Raw genomic sequence first — 24,153 nt, 5'->3', positions numbered from 1 at the left:
ACGTGCAGAATATGTGTTTTAAATTCATTATTTTGAATGACACTTAATTTTTTTTTTATTTTCAGTTAAGTGTAGCAATTACTCCATGAAAGACATTACTCTCTCTGTTGACAAAAGTATTTTTTCAGTGTATGTTTTTATTGCAAAATCGAATTTATTTCAGAATGATACATCATCAACGTGTGCAGTATCAGTCAGAGTCATCTCAACAACAACATTCAAAACCGTCATAGCAACCTTTCCAGAACGAGTTTCAAATCTCAGCAGTTTCCATTTTTTTCAGTCGATAGTTGCACATTATGGTGTGTTCCAAAATTCAAGAAAAACACGCCGTTCTGTATGGGTCATTCCAAAGGAAATTTGTTCAGCTGCAGTCTCAATAACGTTGATATTTTAGGTCATTCCAAAGGGCATTTGTTCAGCTGCAGTTTCAATAACGTTGATATTTTATAAGAATGGCTTTATAATATGTCAAAAATATGCAATAACATAAAATTATATACCAGATTTTATAGAGATGAATAAACATCATATTGAAAGATACAAGGTTGACAAAAACAGGACATTTTAGAAATAAAGAAAATAAGTTTGTCTGTCATTTTAAATTCTGATTGGTTGGGTCGATATAACAAAAAGTGGCATTTTATATTTTGAATTTTATTCAGGACATTATTATAGATGATTGACATTTGACATTTAATTTCAATTGTGATATTTGAAAATTCATTTCGTATTTTAGTTTTTTCGAAAATCCCATTCAAAATAGCATCCTTTGATATAGATACCGGACGAGTCTATTATGTGTAGATAACCTGAGTTTCATTTGTTCGGAGTTCTGAGTTCTTGGACATAAAAACATAACAAAGTAACGATACAGACAAATATGAAAAATCGTCATAAAATAATTCGAATCCATTCAAGTGAATACATGAATTGAAAGATATTTTAACCTCAACTTCGATATTCTGAAACAAAAACATACAGTATTCACAATTCCATCTTTCGTTATTTCAAGTTCATAGTCATTAAAATTGATACGATTATAATATTCATATCATGCTGAAGTTGTAACTTTGCCCCGGTCACCGTACTATGACAAAATGCTTGATGTGCATTCATGCAACTGTATTTGAAGATAGTTTTATATTCCTATATATATATATATATATATATATATATATATATATATATATATATATATATATATATATATATATATATATATATATATATATGGTAAAATGGATTAACAGGGTCTCTCAGTCAAAAAATCAAACTCTGCTTTACTTTGCCAAGCTTTCGCTTCTAACGGGAAGCTTCTTCAGGGCCTATAATTTAATGATTTTTGAATATTTTCGCCTTTGAATAATATTACAAATCATACTTACAGTAAAAATGAGTGAAAAACAATAAATTGAAGATAGAATTGACATAAAAGTTAACATGTATACGATTTTTTTTGTGGGTTTGACAAATGTCATGTCACATTTGACTTTTTTGTTGTATCAGTTTTATCTTTCAATTTAGTATTCAAATTCTTTATAGTTTTAATATTTTTTTGGCATATTTTGATATTTTGTTCATTATGAAAAAGTTTTATGATATTTGAAGAAGAATTTCCAAGGTTAGGTATAGATTTATAAGAAATATTGATAGGTGAACTATCATTACATACATTTCTGTTAATTACATCAGAATTTGTATTACTGCCAGTATTGAAAATTATTTTATTAAGAAGTTTTCTGGGATAAGAATTATCGATCAGTATGTCTCTAAGAAGTCTGAGATTTTTTTGCTTGAGGGAAGGGTGTACTAATTTTTCTATTCTTTTTTTCAAACAGAGTATTAAATTAATTTTAACTGATTTTTTGTGAAAGGAATAGTAATTGATATATCTTCCTGAATTAGTAGGTTTGACATACCAATCTGTAATCAAGGAATTATCAGTTTTACGAATAACTCTTGTATCAAGAAAAGGAAGGGTCTGATTATTTTCTATTTCGATAGTGAATTGTAACTTCTTATCATATCTATTGACAACATCAAGAATTTCATTAGATTTGTCATAAGGTATTGCACAGATGACATCGTCAACATATTTCTTTAAAAAGGGAATTTCAAAACTCAATTTGGGAAGTATGTTTTCAAAAAGATCGTCCATTACGTATTGAGCTATAATAGGAGAAATAGTAGCTCCCATTGGTGTAACAAGAATTTGTTTATAATATTTACCTTCGAAAGAGAAATAACTTGAGTTGAAGATGAAACCAATTATTTCAATAAATTTTTTTTGGTTCATTGAACATTTTTTATTTATATCATTCCATCTTTTGATAATACTTTTCTCCACTAGATTCATAGGTATATTGCTAAAAAGTGAAATCACATCAAGGCTGATCAGAATATAACCAGGGGGTAGTGATTTTTCATTTATGAAATTGGAGAAATCGAAAGAATCCTTAATATAGAATTCATTTTCATAATTATAAGCATCAGTGAGAATTTTAGAGATCATTTGAGCAATTTTGCTATTTGGAGCATCAATGGAGGAAATAATTGGTCTCAGTTTCAAATCAGGTTTATGTATTTTGCTTCATCTTCTGATATCATTTCAGATTTTTTCAAATCCGTAATGATTTTATTTGCTTTTTGTTGTATTGTTGAAACGGGATCTCTATTAAGTTCAACATAAGATTCACTATCATTGATAATCTCAAGAGATTTCTCAATATAATCAGATTTCTTCATAATAACTGTCACGTTACCTTTATCAGATCTTGTAAGAATCAATTCTGGATGATTCTTCAAAAATGTTTTTGTTTTTTCAAATAGGAAATTGAGATAATTTTTATTATCATGAGGTTTTTGGAAAAAGTTAGTTACGATATTTGTTATCTTCGCTCTGAAAAGATTCTTTTTGCTATCACAAAACCCAGTTATCAAATTTTCAATATCTGAGAGTAAATTTGGTATATTCACCTCTGTGGTAGTTGGTGGCAAGCTGAAATTGAATCCTAAGGCGAGAAAGTGTTTTATATCTTCTGTCTGTGTCTTATATCTTTATATCTTCTGTTTTATATCTTCTGATAAATTTTTTATCCAATTTTCTTTAGTTTTGATATCTGATTTTGAATTCATTTTGAGTATATTGAGTTTATCGATATTTTTCTTTTTTATGTCATTGAAAATTTTATTGTATTTGATAGTTTGTCTCTTTTCAAATTCTAGCCAAATATTGATAGGAATTGATTCTGTAACAAATTTTGTTTGTTTGTTCGAAATGGGAGCTACTATTTCTCCTATTATAGCTCAATACGTAATGGACGATCTTTTTGAAAACATACTTCCCAAATTGAGTTTTGAAATTCCCTTTTTAAAGAAATATGTTGACGATGTCATCTGTGCAATACCTTATGACAAATCTAATGAAATTCTTGATGTTTTCAATAGATATGATAAGAAGTTACAATTCACTATCGAAATAGAAAATAATCAGACCCTTCCTTTTCTTGATACAAGAGTTATTCGTAAAACTGATAATTCCTTGATTACAGATTGGTATGTCAAACCTACTAATTCAGGAAGATATATCAATTACTATTCCTTTCACAAAAAATCAGTTAAAATTAATTTAATACTCTGTTTGAAAAAAAGAATAGAAAAATTAGTACACCCTTCCCTCAAGCAAAAAAATCTCAGACTTCTTAGAGACATACTGATCGATAATTCTTATCCCAGAAAACTTCTTAATAAAATAATTTTCAATACTGGCAGTAATACAAATTCTGATGTAATTAACAGAAATGTATGTAATGATAGTTCACCTATCAATATTTCTTATAAATCTATACCTAACCTTGGAAATTTATCTTCAAATATCATAAAACTTTTTCATAATGAACAAAATATCAAAATATGCCAAAAAAATATTAAAACTATAAAGAATTTGAATACTAAATTGAAAGATAAAACTGATACAACAAAAAAAAGTCAAATGTGATTTATAACATTCCTTGTAATAATTGTAACTTGAATTATATTGGAACAACATCTAGAATTCTTAATGATAGAATAACTTCACATAAAAGTGATATAAAGCTCAATAAAAAATCATGTGCATTAGCACAACACTATAGAAACAGGTCATAAACCAAATTTCTCTAATATCAAAGTTTTACATACAGAAAAAAATATTTCCAAACGCCTTTTTCTTGAAATGGTGGAAATTAATAAGTCTTCTGATTGTATGAATAAGAAAACTGACATTGATAATCTCAGCAGTATATATAGTAATTTACTAGAACTACATCAAAAACATAATAATAATGAAAGATGTATCAATCAATAACTCTTTCATTACAGTAAAAAATTATCAAATCATCATACCCATTGACAAATGACATTTATGTGAAGGTATGACATTTGTCAAACCCACAAAAAAAATCGTATACATGTTAACTTTTATGTCAATTCTATCTTCAATTTATTGTTTTTCACTCATTTTTACTGTAAGTATGATTTGTAATATTATTCAAAGGCGAAAATATTCAAAAATCATTAAATTATAGGCCCTGAAGAAGCTTCCCATTAGAAGCGAAAGCTTGGCAAAGTAAAGCAGAGTTTCCATTTTACCATACATTTCTCCAGTCGCTAACATTATCCAATTCAATTATATATATATATATATATATATATATATATATATATATATATATATATATATATATATATATATATATATAGGAATATAAAACTATCTTCAAATACAGTTGCATGAATGCACATCAAGCATTTTGTCATAGTACGGTGACCGGGGCAAAGTTACAACTTCAGCATGATATGAATATTTATAAATATTAGGGAAGGTCAAGATCATCAACAGGTATTAAGAAATTCATTCGGTGTCCAAAGCTTTCGGAATACAATGCAAATAATTTTCTTTATGACTATTCGTTCGATATTGAATATTATTACCTCAAAATATATCGAATTCATAACACGTTTGCGATTCATTTTTTCAGTTACATATGGAAAGTGAGTTTCAGTTTGCAGAAATAAGTTGGAAATTTTGTCATAGTGTGGTGAAAATCGTATTGAAAATTCTACGAAATATAAGCGCATACATACAGAGTGAATCAATATTTGAAATACGTCGTTTGGAACCCCCCATAACCCTTCTCTATCGAATTTTGGCAGAAATAATGCTGTGTCGTATTGTAGAGTTAACGTTCAAAATTGGGGAAAGTGAAGTATTCAACACTTTTGCGTGCGACGGCTTTGCGTGCGTTTTCGAATAGTTTACGTGCCTTTATTCGTTATCGTTTCGTCGTTATTGTCGTTTTTTTTTCCTATTTCAATATGACAGTCATTTAACACTTAACGCGTTTCGCTTACCAAGTAAGCATCATCAGGAGATAACTAAAGTTCACGCTTTGTCGTATGAAGGTTCGTTTTACGAATTTTCAGACTCCTGAACGGAACCTTGAGGAACAATCAGCCTAACTTCTGGTACAGAGTGGTGTCGTAAACCAATCAGACTGGAGAAATCAAATATCAGTAGAATGATGGTTTTAGATGAAATTGAACTGAAGAGTGTAGGTCGAATAATAATAATAATAATGATAAAACATTAAAACTCAACTTGTGTTACAGAGTGGTGTCGGTCAGCCAATCAGAATGGAGGAATCAAATATCGGTCTAATAATTGTGTTAGATGATATTGAACTGGGGAATGTGGGTCGAAAAATAATAATAATAATGATAAAATATTAAAACTTTGAAAGTGACGTAGTCAGCGTAGGAGGTGGTGGCGTGGTAGAAAATGTGTGAGGATTTGTGGGAATGAATGTGGAAATGAGAAAAAAAAAATGGAGCAACTGTCAGAAGGGCACTAAGTTGTATATTCGCTGATAATAATCGAATTTTCGCTTACAGCACGTCAAATGAAAGGACAAAAAATGCAGAATTCATTGGCAAGAGAATAAAAAGATGGCGCAACATGTCAGAAAGACATTAGATCACAATTTCACAAGGGGCGGAGTTCCACGCCCAAATCGCTACGATACTCGTTCCATCCAGCGGCCCCCTTGGTACTCCACCTAACCTATCGGCCCCCTTGGTACTCCACCTAACCTATCAGCTCCCTTCAATCCCGATAATATTGAATGTTTGGTGGTCATACAATCGGGATAATAATGAAAATATGGATAACGGGTGTTGGTCATAGAGCATCAAACACGTCTACAGAGCGTTAAAAACGTTGTTTTTTTCTATTTCCAGACCCCTTGTATTCAACGGATTCGAAATGATAAACAATAAATATTGTCATCTATGGTGTATCGCAACAAACATCCTCCAGAGGGCGCAACCAGTGAATTTAATGGGAACCTTCGTTACACACTACCGACACATACTTAACTTTAGTAGATAGAAGCGTTCCGCAGCTGAGTTTTGTCTTTCTGTTACAGATATTTGAAAAATTTGAAGAAATTCAAACATTTTTCTGCAGAAAAATGCCGCTCTTCACTGACTTGGTGTACTAAATCTCCTATTTTTTGGGGTTCCACCTTCTGCTTCAATAAGTTTTTTGAGGTTCAAATGGACACCAATATGTCTTGAAATAATCATGTCGCTGGAATTAACGAAATTGCACGCATCATTCGATACCTAACAAAGCATACCAGAACTCATAGTCACCGTAAGATCTCCTTTGGTATCTTCTAAACATTTCAATTTTGAGTGAATGAATCATGTCAAATGCGACGATCCGACTATTATTAACGGAAATATGGTTCAGTGCCCTTTTGGTTGCCTGTTTTGTTCTTCCTTTGATATGCTGCACGTGACGATGCGACTTTTATTAACGAAGAAGCAGGTCTGACATGTTGCGGCATCTTTGTTTTTTCTCTGTCGATGAATTCTGCATTCGTTTCCATTCCATTTGATGTGCTGTACGTTGAGAACAAATCATTATTAACGAAAATACGGCTCAGTGCCCTTCTGACATATTAAGTTGTCTTTGTTTTTTTTTTCTCGGTCGATGAATTCTAAATTTTTTTTCTTTTTCAGTCAATTTACTGCACGTTGAGATTCAATTGTCATTAACGGAGATGTGGCTTCGTTCCTTTCTGACATGTTGCGTCATCTTTGTTTTTTCTTTGTCGATAACATTCTGCATTCGTTTCTCTTTCATTTGATGTGCTGCACGTTACGATCCAAATATCATGAGTGAAATTGTGACTTAATGTCTTTCTGACATGTTGCGCCACCTTTGTATTCTCTCGTCAATGAATTCTGCATTTTTTGTCCTTTCATTTGACGTGCTGTAAGCGAAGATTCGATTATTATCAGCGAATATACAACTTAATGCCCTTCTGACAGTTGCTCCATTTTTTGTTTTCTAATAACTCATTCATTTCCACAAATCCTCACACATTTTCTACCACGCCACCACCTCCTACGCTGACTACGTCACTTTCAAAGTTTTAATATTTTATCATTATTATTATTATTTTTCGATCCACATTCCCCAGTTCAATATCATCTAACACAATTATTAGACCGATATTTGATTCCTCCATTCTGATTGGCTGACCGACACCACTCTGTAACACAAGTTGAGTTTTAATGTTTTATCACTATTATTATTATTATTCGACCCACATTCTTCAGTTCAATTTCATCTAAAACCATCATTCTACTGATATTTGATTTCTCCAGTCTGATTGGCTTACGACACCACTCTGTACCAGAAGTTAGGCTGATTGATCCTCAAGGTTCGGTTCAGGAGTCTGAAAATTCGCAAAACGAACCTTCATACGATAAAGCGTGGACTTTAGTCATCTCCTGATGATGCTTACTTGGTAAGCGAAACGCGTTAAGTGTTAAATGACTGTCATATTGGAATAGGAAAAAAAAGACAATAACGATGAAACGATAACGAATAAAGGCACGTAAACTGTTCGAAAACGCACGCAAAACCGTCGCACGCAAAACTGTTGAATACTTTACTTTCCCCAATTTCGAACGTTAACTCTACAATACGACACAGCATTATTTCTGCCAAAATTCGATAGAGAAGGGTTATGGGGGTTCCAAACGACGTATTTCAAATATTGATTCACTCTGTATGTATGCGCTTATATTTCGTAGAATTTTCAATACGATTTTCACCACACTATGGCAAAATTTCCAACTTATTTCTGCAAACTGAAACTCACTTTCCATGTGTAACTGAAAAAATGAATCGCAAACGTGTTATGAATTCGATATATTTTGAGGTAATAATATTCAATATCGAACGAATAGTCATAAAGAAAATTATTTGCATTGTATTCCGAAAGCTTTGGACACCGAATGAATTTCTTAATACCTGTTGATGATCTTGACCTTCCCTAATATTTATAAACATTCATATTATGCTGAAGTTGTAACTTTGCCCCGGTCACCGTACTACGACAAAATGCTTGATGTGCATTCATGCAACTGTATTTGAAGATAGTTTTATATTCCTATACATATCATGATCGTATCAATACTGATGACTATGAAAGTGGAATAACGAAAGATGGAATTGTGAATACTGTGTGTTTTTGTTTCAGAATATCGAAGTTGTGGTTAAAATATCTTTCAATTCATGTATTCACTTGAATGGATTTGAATTATTTTATGACGATTTTTCATATTTGTTTGTATCGTTACTTTGTTATGTTTATATGTACAAGAACTCAGAACTCCGAACAATTGAGACTCAGGTTATCTACACATAATAGACTCGTCCGGTATCTATATCAAAGGATGCTATTTTGAATGGGAATTTCGAAAAAACTACAATACGAAATGAATTTCCAAATATCACACTTGAAATTTAATGTCAAATGTCAATCATCTATAATAATGTCCTGAATAAAATTAAAGATATAAAATGCCACTTTTTGTTATATCGACCCAACGAATCAGAATTTAAAATGACAGACAAACTTATTTCCTTTATTTCTGAAATGTGCATATTTTTGACAACTTTTCCTGTATAAGATAAGTTTTCATTTTCAAAAAAAGATGTGTGTGATATGTATTTTATTTATTTTGGTAGTATATTATAAAGCCATTTATATAAAATATCAACGTTATTGAGACTGCAGCTGAACAAATTTCCTTTGGAATGACCCATACAGAACGGCGTGTTTTTCTTGAATTTTGGAACACACCACGATGAATCTTCAAAGTCTTCCAAATTCATTACGGTTGTGTATATATTGAATAGACGCAGTTTGTCCAACAAATCACTGAATATCGACAAATTCTAGCCTCATAATGTGCAACTATAGAATGTTGTTGTTGAGATGACTCTGACTGATACTGCACACGTTGATGTATTATTCTGAAATAAATTCGATTTTTCAATAAAAACATACACTGAAATAAATTCGATTTTTCAATAAAAACATACACTAAAAAAATTTGTTTGGCAACAGAGAGGGTAATGTCTTTCATGAAGTGATTGCCAAACTTATAATGAAAATAAAAAATCAAGTGTCATTCAAAATAAAGAATTTAAAACACATATTCGGCACGTACTAAGTGAAGGAAAAATATTGTATGGAAACACTACTTTATGCGGATCATATCTGTGAGTGAGAATTTTTGACCCGAATGAAAAATATTGTATACACCCAAAAACTCTTTGCCTATAAAACAAAGAAAAAATTGGAAACAGTACTATTCTCAATTTTGTACAATCTCAAATGAAACGACAAGATTCGGTTTCCGAATGTCCATTAACCCTTTGAACACAATAGCGTATTTTCCTGATGAAAATTCTTCTAAGTGAGGACGATACGCCTCCGTCACTCGGTGGGGCAGAAATGATACTTTATCTCCCAAATCTAACAAGGCCGCCTCACCAAATTTTCCTTTCACGATTTTGGCAGCATCTGCGGCATCTCCACAGGCAAATCTGCTACTTTGATACTTGGCTTTCTCTTCACGATCGAACTTGCATTCAACTTTTGTAAATCCATCTGTGAAAAATAAAAATGAAAGCTTCATGTTTTGATTCACAATATATGCGAATACTATCTCAAACAAACCATGACATGTCATGTATATATATCGACAAAAATTTTGGAAATTAAATGATTCAACAATTCTCACCGATTTTCAATTAGATTACATTTGAATAAATTCATCTGAGGAAAAAGTCAAACCTAAAACACTTACTTTCAAATAGAATCGGTGCACTCGTCACTGGTATCACTTTCAACGGATGCAACTAACTCATTTCGCAATGCATGACGTATTTATAGTAGAATAAGTGATGACATATTTTAAAATGAAACAAAGAGCCTTTGTTTCGTCGCTTTGAGAACTGCATATCTCCGGATGTAGATTCGACATCGACAGTGATCAATGTCACTTTGGGTTTGAATATAAACATTAGTGATGACATATTCTGAAATGAAACAGAAGAAAATCAAAGAGTCTTTGTTAGATCCATATTCAGCGTTGACATTGATCCATGTCACCTTGGATTTGAATAGCGCAACAAACACATGACTTCTGTTTTTTTTTCATTTTATTTGAAGTACTACATGTGACGATGCGACTATTATTAATGGAGATACAACTTTGGGCCCTCTTGGCGTCGTCTCCGTTTTTTTTTCTCTGTTGATGAATTCTGCATTCGTTTCCCTTTCATTTGATGTGCTGCACGTTGAGATCCAACTATCATTAACAAAGATGTTGCTCAGTGTAACTCTGACATACTGCGCCATATTTGTTTTTTCTCTGTCGATGGATTTTTCATTTCTTTCCCTTTCATTTGACGTGCTGTACGTGACGATTCGACAATTATTAACGAAAATGTGGCTTTGTACCCTTCTGACATGTTGCGTCAGATTTGCTTTTTCTCTGTCGATGAATTCTGCATTCGTTTCCCTTTCATTTGATGTGCTGCACGTTGAGATTCAACAATCATTAATGAAGATGTGTGTTAGTGCCCTTCTGACATGTTGCACCATATTTGTTTTTTCTTTATAGATGAATTCTGCAATTCTTCTTCTTTCATTTGACATGATGTACGTAACGATCCGAAGTTTTTTCAATGATTCTCTTTGCAATTCTTCCTATGCTGTTTCACATTAGGCCCTCCATATTATATCTTTTATAGTCTACAAATTAAATCATTTGAAATGAGTACCCACACCGACCTGTTGCGACTAGTATAGCGAAAATAGGTTATGAGGTCCTTTTGGCTTCGTAAAATGATTAACTATGTTTTTTGACATCTAAACGAATGCATTGATGTCAAAATCATCGGAATCGGACGACCGGAAGTAAAAACCGGAAGTGACCTGTTTTTGACGGATTCGAAATCTTCTCACCCTAAGGAATCCAAAAATACCATATGTTTCAGTATACGATGATTTTTCCATTTTTTATCAACAAATTATGTGTTTCGAATAAAACTTTTGCAATTACATTACACTCGTAGTTGTTCATAACCCAACAACTTTTAATTTCAAATATGTTCAATGATTTTCTTTAAATGTGCAATTTTTTCTATTCACATTAGGCGCTCGATATTATACTTTTCATAATCTACAAATGAAATCATTTGAAATGAGTACCCACATCGGTCTGTTGCTGCTAGTATAATGAAAATAGGTTATACGGTCCTTTTGACTTCGTAAAACGAATAATTATGTTTTTTGGCATCTAAACGAATGCATTGATATCGAAATCATCGAAATCGGAGGACCGGAAGTGAAAACCGGAAGTGGTCGTTTTTTGATGGATTCGAAACCTTCTCACCCTAAGGAATCCAAAAATACCATATGTTTCAGTATACAATGATTTTTTCATTTTCTTTGTCAATGAATTCTGCGTTTGGATCAAGCTTCTGCAATTGGAATAAACTTATAGTTGTTCATAACCCAACATTTTTTGATTACAAGTTTTTTCAGTGATTTTTGTTGAATTTGCATTTTATCCTATGTTATTTCACATTAGGCGTTGGATATTATATTCATTACGCCATATTTGTTTTTTCTCTGTCGATGAATTCTGCATTTCTTATCCTTTCATTTGACGTGCTGTATGCGACGATCCGATCATTATTAGTGAATATACAACTCAGTGCCCTTCTGACAGTTGCGCTATTATTCTTTGTAATAATTCATTCATTATCACACACGCCACCACCTATCACGCTGACTACGTCACTTTCAAGCTTTTAATGTTTTATCACTATTATTATTATTATTCGACCCTCATTCTCCAGTTCAATTTCATCTAGCACAATCAATCGATCGATATTTGATTTCTCCATTCTGATTGGCTGACCGACACTACTCTGTAACAGAAGTTACGTTGGGTTTTCCACAAGGTTCCGTTCAAGAGTCTGAAAGTTCGCAAAATGAATCTTCATATGACAAAGCATGGACGTTAGTCATTTCCTGATGATGCTAACTTGGTTAGCGAAACGCATTAAATGATAAATGACTTTCATATTGAAACACGAAAAACCGTTACGACAATAACGATGAAACGATAACGAATGAACGCACGGAAAACGGTCGAAAGCGCACGAAAAACGATCGAAAACGCACGAAAAACGATCGTAAACGCACGAAAAACGATCAAAAACGCACGGAAAACCACTTATTTTGAAATGTCATTGTCGAATACTTGGCTTTCCCATTGCCCTCACGTTGAGTCCACAACGCTTAACCTCTCGACACTTTTGGATCTACTCTTTCTCCTGATGATGCTAACTTGGTTAACAAAGATACGAGACTTCCGACATGTTGGAATGCTAGACTTCTGTTCAATCGACATGTTTTTTCCTTAAATGATATATTTTGACGCACCCTGTACACTTCGACCTCATATTTGTTTTTCAATGATGTATTCTGAGATACCTTGTACACATTGAGGGATCGCACGTTGAAAACTTACAGCCTCGTGGAACTGTTATGTTTTTTCTTAAATGATGTATTTTGACGCACACTGTAACATTGTAACATTGAGGGATCACACTTTGAAACGATACAGCCTCATTGATCTGTAATGTTTTTTCTTAAATCTGATTCATTATTATTAATATATCACTTTCGCGCTTCTAATTTTCGTCGAGTAGTTCACGATTAATTCCAAAACCGGCAACGCTACATTGCCCCATAAACAATGATTTATTGTACAACTGGCAACGCCGAACCTGACATGCTGGCATGTATTGACATTTGACAGATGCAGTCTTATGAGTCTAGTGTTTACAGTGTCCTTCTTCAACCAATAGATAGTTCAGCTAGTGACTCATAGATGACTCTGTGTGTTCTATAACTTTTGTTGTTTCCATATACTTTTGAATCGATGAATCGTTCACTTATCTTTATGCGGTTACTGATAACAGGACATGAAACAATTCTGTACGATAAATTATTCAAATGAATCTCTCAATATACGCAAAGCCACGTAAATTTGTGCATCGATTACGTCACACGCGCCTCTCGCTCTTACACACACACATGCACATCTTCACATGAAATATTAATTATTTCCCAATTCTAAGTATATTTTCCTATCTTCAATATGATAATGACGATTACAATCTACGGAAATAAAAAAAAATGCTGTCAAGTATAATGAATGAGTCAATTTCGGTCCCGACAAAACTAACGCTATAAATACCCAACATTCGCAGTTACATTCAATATCTTACGTTGGTGTAGAGGCTAAGGACAATGTCTACCGCGCGGACGTCGTGGGTTCGAATCTCATAACTATAAACTTTTTTAATTAAAATCACGTGACAAGGAGGCCTGAGCGCTGATGCGGAGTCTCAAGAGGGCCTGAGCGGTGATGTGGAGTACTAAGGGGGGCGAGGACAAGGGGGTCGAGTTCCATGCTTGAATCGCTACGATACTCGTTCCATCCTGCGTCGATGACGTCACACGTTTCCCCTCACTCCTGTTTGAACCAAAAATTGCAGAAAGTTTAGCTCCATAAGAAAATACATTGGATTTTGTGCCAGAACATACGTTGTTCATCTACTACCATGACACTGTTGGGAAATCAGAACTGAAAGGATTCATACCAAATTTTGCTCTACTATCTCATTCCATTCAATAACGCTTTACATAAAAAAAAAGACCTCATACAGTTACAGACGCTTACAGAACTAGGTAAATCAAATAGTGGTTACTGAAACAATGTTATAAGAAACCACAGATGAACACAAATGACACAAAAAATTAAAATGTTACCTTTCCTATAAAAAAACGTATTTATGAAAGGACCATAAATGTTACCATACAACGAAAGAAAGTCAGAAAATAATGAATGAAATGCCAAGGCTCTTAGGTTTCTTGAATGAAATGTATCACCTGAATATAGAAGTGTCTGAAATTATGAATTCAATTAATGAATCTCTAAATGATAAAAAGTTTGCTATTGAATAACTTTTCAATTTGTCTTTTCTTTGATTGAGTATATCGCTCATTTCTATCAGATAGTGTTGGTGTAGGAAGCAATGTTCATGAGTAGATATTGTTTTTCTTGTCCGATAAAGTAAACAATATTACAGATACGTGAAACTGAAAAAAACTGAAAAAATTTAATATCTCAGGTTCATCCATATTCATCTTGTTCACCAAGGATGTTCGGATATCTCTTCATACACATAAATATTACATAATATGCAGGAGATACAAATTTTCATCGTTTAGCAAACACCCTTCAAGTTTGCATAAATACAGTGAATGAAAAGTTTTTCAGGTACTTGAAATATGAGGGCCTCATGATCAATAAAGTAAAATCACTTTTTCAAACCTTTTTATTGAAAATTATATTTTTTGTTACAATTACTTGATAAAGTAGAACCCTTAATAATAATAGATCACAAATAATTGGCATGATCAAATAGATATAGTTTGTAGTAGATTGATATTATAGAATCCATATCATCATATCACTACATATTATAAAACAAAATTCACCCACCGCCTCTGTCTGTCTGTCTGAACTCAATGAACTCAAAAACTACCGGAAGGATTTTCACTCGGTTTTCACTAGTGAACATAGTAATTCTAGAGGAACGTATATACGTATAGTGTATTAATGTTTTGTGTGAAGTAGTTGAAATACGACTATCATTCGTGAAAAATCAGGGTTGAGATATTACATTACAATTTACTGAATATTTTTCTTCCTTCATAGGTCTACAAGAAAGTCTGCATATGTCTATTTTCAATATATAATTTGGATAAATATCTTAGAAGATATCATAAAATTAAAACTCTTGCGCGAAGAAATTAAGTCAACCGTCTTCAAAAACCGCCGATGCGACACGTGTGATGAAGAATGTTTACAATTGGGTTAGTTTTGTTTTAGGTAGAGAATCACTTTGAAGGTTAGGGTCACATTTCTGTTTTTGTTGTGTACGGGTAGATAGAGACTCAAAATGCTTTTAAATTAAACTTGATAGTTGTGAATTTTATCCATGATAATAACTATACAATTTTCACCATTGACCCAAAAAATAAATGGACAGAGCAAACTATTATCTACGACACAGATTGTGTTGAAGTCGCTAGATTCGAGGGTGCTCGGGTTACAGGAAAAGAGGAGACCTGATATAAACTGTGAGTTCCTCTCCACCGACAGTGGTACACTCATGTTAATTATTGGGGCGATGATAAAAACCAAAATATGTAAAATTTCATATACACACATCGGAAAAGTCTAGGGATATCTTTATAACATACTGAATATCATAAAAATAAATGCATGAGGTCGTTTAATTTCGATTAAATTGGTACACTCGACCACCCTGTAGATTTCTATGGGTTGAACAAAACCTGGAAAACGGTAACTAATCTTTTATCAAGTTTTTTACAAACTGTAGGTTTTCGGCTAAAATGAATAATCTGAAAGTGTCGAGTTTGTACATTCTATGCAGTTCTTGCTCAGCAATCAAACTGGAAATATTGTGCTTTAACATGGAACGCCATCACTTACCGCTGTAGGGCTTCTTCAAGGTGGCATGCGACGAAATGATGTAGCTCTTCGTTTGGGGGTCTCCCAAAGTGTTATCAGTCGATTGTGGCGGCGTTTCCGTGAAACTGGCAGTACAGCCGAACAACATCCAGGGCAAGGACGCGCTACAACTGCAGTTCAAGACCGATTTTTGGTCTTAACCGCAAGAAGACAACCGACAATCACAGCACCTGAATTAGTTAACGTGTTGCAGCAGACGCAGCAGGTAACCATTGGTCGTGATACTGTCAGAAATCGACTGCATGAAGCAGATCTCCACAACAGAAGGCCACTTAGATGTCCACCTTTGTCGAGAGGCAATCGCGGTAGAAGATTAGAGTGGTGTCAAGAACATCAAAACTGGGATGCAAATGATTGGGCCACAGTTTTGTTTACAGACGAATCCAGATTTGGATTTCATCGAGATTCTCGTCGAGTAAGACTGTGGAGACGACCTGGAAATAATGAACGTTTGAGACACGTCCAGGAAGTCCACACATACAGAGGTGGTACAGTAATGCTATGGGGCGAAATCATGATCGGCGACAGAACCGATCTCGTTTTTCCAAATCGCTCCCTCACAGCTCAACAGTACCTCGACACCATTCTTCTACCTATCATCCGTCCGTTTGCTGGTGCTGTTGGTGAAAACTTCCACCTAATGCACGATAATGCTCGTCCACATGTCGCGCGTCTAGTGACTGACTGGCTCACCAACGAAGGAGTTGATGTATTGCCATGGCCAGCACAATCACCAGACCTGAATCCCATCGAGCATGTGTGGGACATGCTTCAACGAAGAATTACTCCGCATATGGGGAACATTCACACAACGTTTCAATTGAGAGAGCTTTTAATCGTTGAATGGGCAAATGTACCTCAACAAGACATTGACAATCTCATTTTGTCGATGCACGATAGATGTAAGGCATCGACAATTTCTTTTGTATTATGATTTTTTTTCGGGGTGCCAAAGAAGAGCCATATTTTTTATTAGTTTTGCTTATATGCGCACTCAGTATTTTTGACCATTTAATAAATTTTGTTGTAAGTTACATTCGTTTAATAATCACCCGTCAACTTTTTTTCCCTAAAGCGATTTAAAAAAAATTATTGACATTTTCAAAAATATCCCAAGACTTTTCCGATGTATATATATATATATATATATATATATATATATATATATATATATATATATATATATATATATATCGTTGTTACACGACGCATGGTCTGTCAGTCACCAGAAGATATATGTTTTTTATTAATTTCCAAACTGAGTATTTGATATGAGCAGGTAGTTTTATAGATAATCAATAGCTTGTAGATCCTGATGATCTCAACTTGACGAGTGAAACGCGTGTAGAGTAACAGTGACATAGTTTTTGTGTTTTTATAAAACTATAATAATTTTGTATGGGACTTGTGGACTTGGAATTATCTACACGGTGACCTCCCCAGATCTATTGAAAATATTATGATCTTATGTTACAGTTCTTCATCCAATATCATCCATTATTACCAAGGAAACTTTAAAGGAAAGTTTGATATGATACAAATTTTGCTAAAAATATAATTCTAAATCCAAGATTTCAGGCATTTTCAATCGAAGGAACCAATATATGCACAAGAGAACTCCGTCAAATTCAGAACAAGAGATATCAAACTAGTTTTCTATTCACGGGCGACAATTTGCCGGGCCAAAATATGTGGAAATCTTGCAGAATACAGATGAACTTCCTATTAGTTATCAATGTGATAGTCCTTGGTTGCAATGAGATGAATATGGTTTACTCAACTTCAGAATATATTGTGGTTGATTATTCCAGTAAAACATTTTCAAATTAAAAGTCCAGTGGCTTGTACACTTAGATCACCGGATTCAAATCCATTATATATTGATTCAACAAAATGTAACTGTGGATGGAATTGAAATTTATAGTCTTCTATCTGAAATATGGTACAACTCTGGCTGTTGCATTAGATATTTCCGGGACGTTTGATCGCGTTTGGCACCAGGGTTTCGTCGCCAAGCTTCCATCTTACGACTTGCCCCACAGTTATATTCCTTGCTATCTAGCTTCCTTTCAGACAAATCACTTCACGTAGAAGTTGATGGAGTTTCATCCGACATTCTATCTATAAATGCAAGCGTCCCACAGGGATCAATTCCAGTACCAACACTGTTTATTCTTGAAAGCTACATCTTAACCAGTGCACAGCTTTATGAACCATAGTATCCTTTACACTCCTTTTCCACCAAAGAAGAGTATGAAAGTAACGTGAACAATTTAATTGTGGACTTGGCAGAAATTCTAGTATGGTTATCCAACAAGTTGGTGGACAAAATAGAAACAAATGTTCATAATAAAACTTCATAATCGATTTTCACAGATTGATAGTTTACAAAACCGCGACATATGATTCACCATTCAATGGCTCCTTCAAGGCAAAAATATACTAAATTATATCATGAATACAATTGTTTGAAGGTGATTGACAATGACACTATCCGTAGCAGCCTCACGAAAACCAGGCCACCAAACGCGGACTGCGATTCCAAGAATTGCATTTACCAGATACCCTGTGAGTGCGGAAAATCCTATATTGGTGAAACTAAGAGGCCATTGAATGTTCGCATTGCCGAGCACAAGAAACACACACAGCGAGGGGAAACCAGCAAATCAGAAATAGCAGACCATGTTTGGACCCATCAACACAACATCGAGTGGTCCCAAGCTGAGATCTTGCAGAGAGAGGAACATTGGTTTAGGAGAAAATTCAAGGAAGCCGCATACATGTTGTCCAATAACGTATTCAGCCAAGCCAGCGTAGAAATACGCAACATATGGAAACCCATCATCAAGCGAGAAATGGCCAACTCCCGCCAAAACGGTCATCTCCCACGGAACCAGTGAAGCAGAAAATGGAAAGCGGGGATAAGTGAAAGTATTCGAACGACCTATAAATAGTCATCTCTCGTAGGAATCAGTCCAGTCATCACCCGAAGCTCCACTTTTTATTTTTATTTTCTTTCTATTTTTACTTGTATTTTATTTCACTATTATTTCATTTCAGGTTTATTTTGGTTAATATAATTCTTATTTTCAGCTATTCATTTTTAATTCTTCTTTTTTAGTTGTTTCAGGGATTTCAAATCATTTTATATAGTAGACAATGGAAGTCCGAACTAGTGAAATGAATACAATTCTTGAATTCTAATTTTCTATCCATAAATTACTAGCTTACGGTATATCTAATTACAAATTAGGTGTCCCTGAAATCAGCAAATAATAGTTTCAGTTTTCCAATTATTATATTAACTATCATCTATTCACCTGATAAATAAATTTGTGTGTTAAATACATTTTTTCTTATACTTATTGGTGAATTATCTGATACACTCAACCCAAAGAATGATATTTGTGGAATATTCCTCACAAAAAATACATGTTGTGCTATGATAGTGGAGTATCTAATACACTCATCTCGAAGAATAATATTTATGGTATATTCCTTGCACAAAATATATGTTGTGCTACATTAGTGGAATATCTGATACACACTCACCTCGGAGATTAATATTTGTGGAATATTTCGTACACACCCTGGTCTGATGATATTAGTGGATCAGGGTGCCACAAATAGTTTTTCAACATATATGTCTTATCACGGGGAGTTAAGCGAAACAAATTAGTTTTCCAGGGTTCTGATTTTTTTAGCATCACTTCAGCTATATTTCAGAGCTGGCTCCACAAATACCGTCCATGCACGGGATCCACTAATATTATCAAACCTGTATATGTGTGTGAGTTCACATCACAGTTCACATCAAGTGAGTTAGTGAGAACATATCATAGAAAATGTATTCTTGTGACTGTGGTAAATCTTTTACTTGTAGTGATAACCTTCGTCATCATCAGCTCCAGAGTTGCCAAGGAGGTCCATCAGTGAAACGAGTGAGATTAGATGACGCTGAAACACTTATGTACACATGTAATTGTTGTAATATGACGATTCCATTGACTCAAGTGAATTCTCACAATAGAAGTCTGCAAACATAAGAATAATGCATGTGTACCCATGAACATAAGAAATATTTTCGTGATGGATGTTTATTATATTTTTCTAATGAGCAATTACTATTACGTCATAAGATAAATGATTGTAATCACGTGAGTACTACAACACCATCAACCAATTTCAAGGTCAATAAATATGGGAAAATGGTGCCTGAAAATATACTAACGTTTGAAAACTTTGAGAAAAAAATGAAGGTACCATTTGTAGTGTAGACCGATTTTCAATTAGTACCTAAGCCGATTCAAACCACTAAGCCAAATCCTGAATACTCGTACTCGATCAAGACATTCAAACATGAGTCTTATTTTTTTATAATAATAATATGTTCATTATCGCTTACACTGATATACATTACACAGATTGCTATCGAAAATAAACAAGATAATCACAGAAGCCATAGAAATCTATAGCTTGTTCGTGACAAGGATACATTGTAATCAACTGTATAAATACCTAATCTAACATTGAAAGATAATGAATGATGAATTAATCAATAACCTCATCAACAGAGACAGTAGTTTCAGACAGAATACATAATTATTTTCGTCTGCTCAACAAATGCTTAAGTTGAATTGCTGTTTGAGATAGTTTGATTAACAAATTTTTGATATAAGCGTGGTCCAAGATATGTTGAATTTCTTTGTCCTATGTTTTTGTCACATCGTGGTGCATTTAAAGAGTTTGCCTTTTTCCCAGTATTGTAGGACTGGATTATTGGTTTTAATTTGATGTTTTCTTTTTTAACATTACTGAGTATGCTCATACAAAAAAGTTGTCGAATATCACAAACATTCGCTTCTTTAAATAAGGCACCAGTTGGATGAGTTTTTTCCTATTAAATATAATCTTCAGTATCCATTTTTGTATGACATTTAGATTCCTAAGATAACAATCATTCACTCCTCCTCAACCTATTATACCATAGGATAGTTGAGATTGGACAAGTGCAAAGTATAACGTTTTCAAATGTTGAATGTCAAGAAAGTTTTTCAAGTTATTGAATTTAGAAAGTGCTTCTCTCAACTTTCTGATTATTTCTTTCAAATGTAGGTGCCATCGAAAATGTCTATCTAAATGGATACCTAGATATTTTATTGACTCGCCTTCAGGTATGTGATTATTTTTTCCTATATTTAGGAGTCCCATATTGGGTAATGTACTGCAGTATGATGTGAAAGGTAAATATTTGGTTTTTTCGAAATTGATCGTAAGTTTATTGTGACAGAACCATTTTTCGATCCCAATGAAATCTTTTTCTGCAGACATTATCAATTGGTTCCATGAAGAGTCGGTATACAAGACAGCCGTATCGTCAGCAAAGCTCAAAATTTTACCTTTTGTTGGTATCTGCAATAGTTCATTCAAATATATTGTAAACAGAATTGGTCCTAGAATCGTTCCTTGCGGAACACCATAACTCATAATTCCATCGATACTAACTCTCTGTTCTCGGTCACATAGATAGCTTTCGAAAATGTCGTAAGCTTTCCCACGTATTCCGCAGTTCTCTAAATTTCTCAGGAATTTTGTATGACTGACGGTAACAAAAGCTTCGGATAAATCAATGAAGATGCACACTGCTAGAATTTTTTTGTCAAGAGCTTCATAAATACAAGTTGATTTTCCCTCCCTGAATCCGTATTGCTGATCAGATAATAATTTGAATTTCCTAGTAAAATTCACTAATCTTATTTTCAGAATTTTCTCTATTACTTTGGCTATGTTTGAGATCAGTGATATAGGTCCATAGTTACTCACTATTGTTCCGTCTCCGCTTTTAAAACGTGGTTTTATTATTCCAATTTTGAATGTTTTGGGAAAGCAGCCATTTGTTGCTTAGGTGAGTTAATGGCGTTTTAATTTCATTGACAATCAATTTGAGCGTTTCTGAGCGAATTCCATCATGACCTGGATATTTCTCCTGTTTTGATTCCATAATAACTTCGTGAACCTCCTCTTCATTAGTTTCTGATAGATATATTGAATTCTGTAATCTTTGTTCATTGTAAATGTAATCAGCCGATTCTTTAATTTTAAGGGCATATTCTTGACCAAGATTTGCATTGAAATTATTGCAAATTTCCTAAGTATTTTTATCACTGAGCCATTTACTAATTGAATAATCGGTATTTTCATTTCAGGTCTAGATTTATTGCATATCTCATCGACACATTTTCATAGTTCTATTGAGTTTTTACTGTTATTTATTATTTTCTGAGCAAATTTTTTCTTGGCAGCTTTCAGTAACCTATTTAATTTATTTTTTAATGAATTATGTTCTTCTCTGAGTGTTTTTCTCCCGGGATATTTTAGTAGAATTTGATACTTTTTGTTTTTTATATTTATGAGCTCTGTTAACTCCGCAGTAATCCAGGAATTTTTTACTTTATGTTTTTTCTTAGATTTAATTATAATTGTATCCTTCTCGATGAGATATCGTAATCTATTCACAAATATTGTTGCAGTATTATTGGCATGTTCTGTTATATGATATACATATTTTCCCAGTTTTCTGATAATAGATCTTATTTAAGTTTTCCGTAATTAGTGAATTTTTTTGTTTCCATTCCTTTATCGATCTCTGTGTTATGCAAATCAAGTGTTATGGCAATTGTGTAGTGATCGGTTATACTCGTTTTGAAGATATAAGAATTAATTTGCAAGTCACTTTTGACAAAAATGTAGTCTAGACAAGTACCACTATTTGGAGTTGTTACTTCATTATTATATGAAATGAATCCCTCTGTGTTCAATATATTGTTATATTCTTCAACTATTTCACTATCAGAAAGAAGGTCTAAGTTTATGTCACCGATAATTATATGAGTACATTTGTTCTTTGCTTTCTGTAAATAACCAGTAAGTTCGGTAATGAATTGTTTCGCACATGTATTTGGGGATCTATAAATGGCAGTGATTTTTATTTTGTGTTTCATTGTTAAATTCATTTCTGAGACTCTGATATTTCCAATGTTTTGTACTTCACACTCATATTCAATACTTTTCTTGATATACATTATTACGCCATCATTTTTACTAATTTCTCCCTTATTGTAGAGGGTTTCGTACCCTTTCATACTAATTATCTCGAGGTCGTGTATCTTGAAGGTTTCTGTTAGAATAATTACCTACATCAAATTTTTCATTAAATTGTTTCAAAAATATCAACAATTCATCTATATTTTTGAATATACAACGTATATTCAAATGTGAACATTTCAACCCTTTCAGTTTAGTTGAGATGAGTTCTGCATCATTTGCTATAATTTTAGCAAAAATCAGTTCGTCTGTATATTCTCTAATTTAAGGATCCATACTGGTATGAATCTAACGTTCTTATAATACCATAAAAACAATGAAAGTCTCCTTTACACTAATCACCAAATAAATTGTAAACAATGAATATCTATTTGAAATATTCTAATGTCGAAATAATTGTTTCATAGTACGGGAGATAGCTTATTAGTTTATGGTTCGGGTTATTTAATTGAGTTTTCGAGCGAAAATATAGAACATATTAAATAGATAGTAAATAGTGATACAATACTCAAATTATAAGTTAGAAGATTCAAAAGAAGTGTCGAGTATTTATCTACCTCCAGCTTTACTATCCTTTGTATTACTTCTCTGTCTGGTTTTCGGTTTATCTGCTGGATTATCCGTTTTCGAGTTTCTTTTTTTTTGGAGTATCTTGTAAAATAGTTTTTTCAGTATTAACGTGTATTTTTGATGGTTGTGGATTTCCAAACGCTAGTTCCGATAAATAGTTTCGTTCAGGATTGGGCGTGTGTGATGCACTGTTTGGTCTCTTGGTATCTACTTCTTATTCTGTTTGTTACAGTTCTTCTATTGTATACGCAGTACCGTTTACGACAAGTTTATTTCCTTTAATGGATGCTCTGTTGGTGGCAGTTTCTCTTGCTTTCTTCAAATATTTCCTCAGAATTTCACTTTCTTCTCTTTGTGCCTTCGTTTGATCATGGACAAAGTATATTTTCGTCCTATTAAGTTTGCTACAATTTCTAAAAATTT

General features: G+C 33.3%; 1 protein-coding gene across 1 annotated transcript in view; it reads right to left on the bottom strand.

The window, feature by feature from the left end:
- LOC141484149 (disks large 1 tumor suppressor protein-like) overlaps nt 1-24,153 on the bottom strand; it is a 278,878-nt gene that overhangs the window by 6,232 nt on the left and 248,493 nt on the right. The gene's annotated exons all lie outside the window — the stretch shown is intronic.

The sequence above is a fragment of the Leptinotarsa decemlineata genome, unplaced genomic scaffold (assembly GCF_025532065.1).
Source record: "Leptinotarsa decemlineata unplaced genomic scaffold, Ldec_3_MD MMD2_tig00004677_RagTag_RagTag, whole genome shotgun sequence".
NCBI classification, from domain to species: Eukaryota; Metazoa; Arthropoda; class Insecta; order Coleoptera; family Chrysomelidae; genus Leptinotarsa; species Leptinotarsa decemlineata.
The sequence above is the reverse complement of the archived record's forward strand: the minus strand, read 5'-3'. Positions and strand labels throughout refer to the sequence as shown.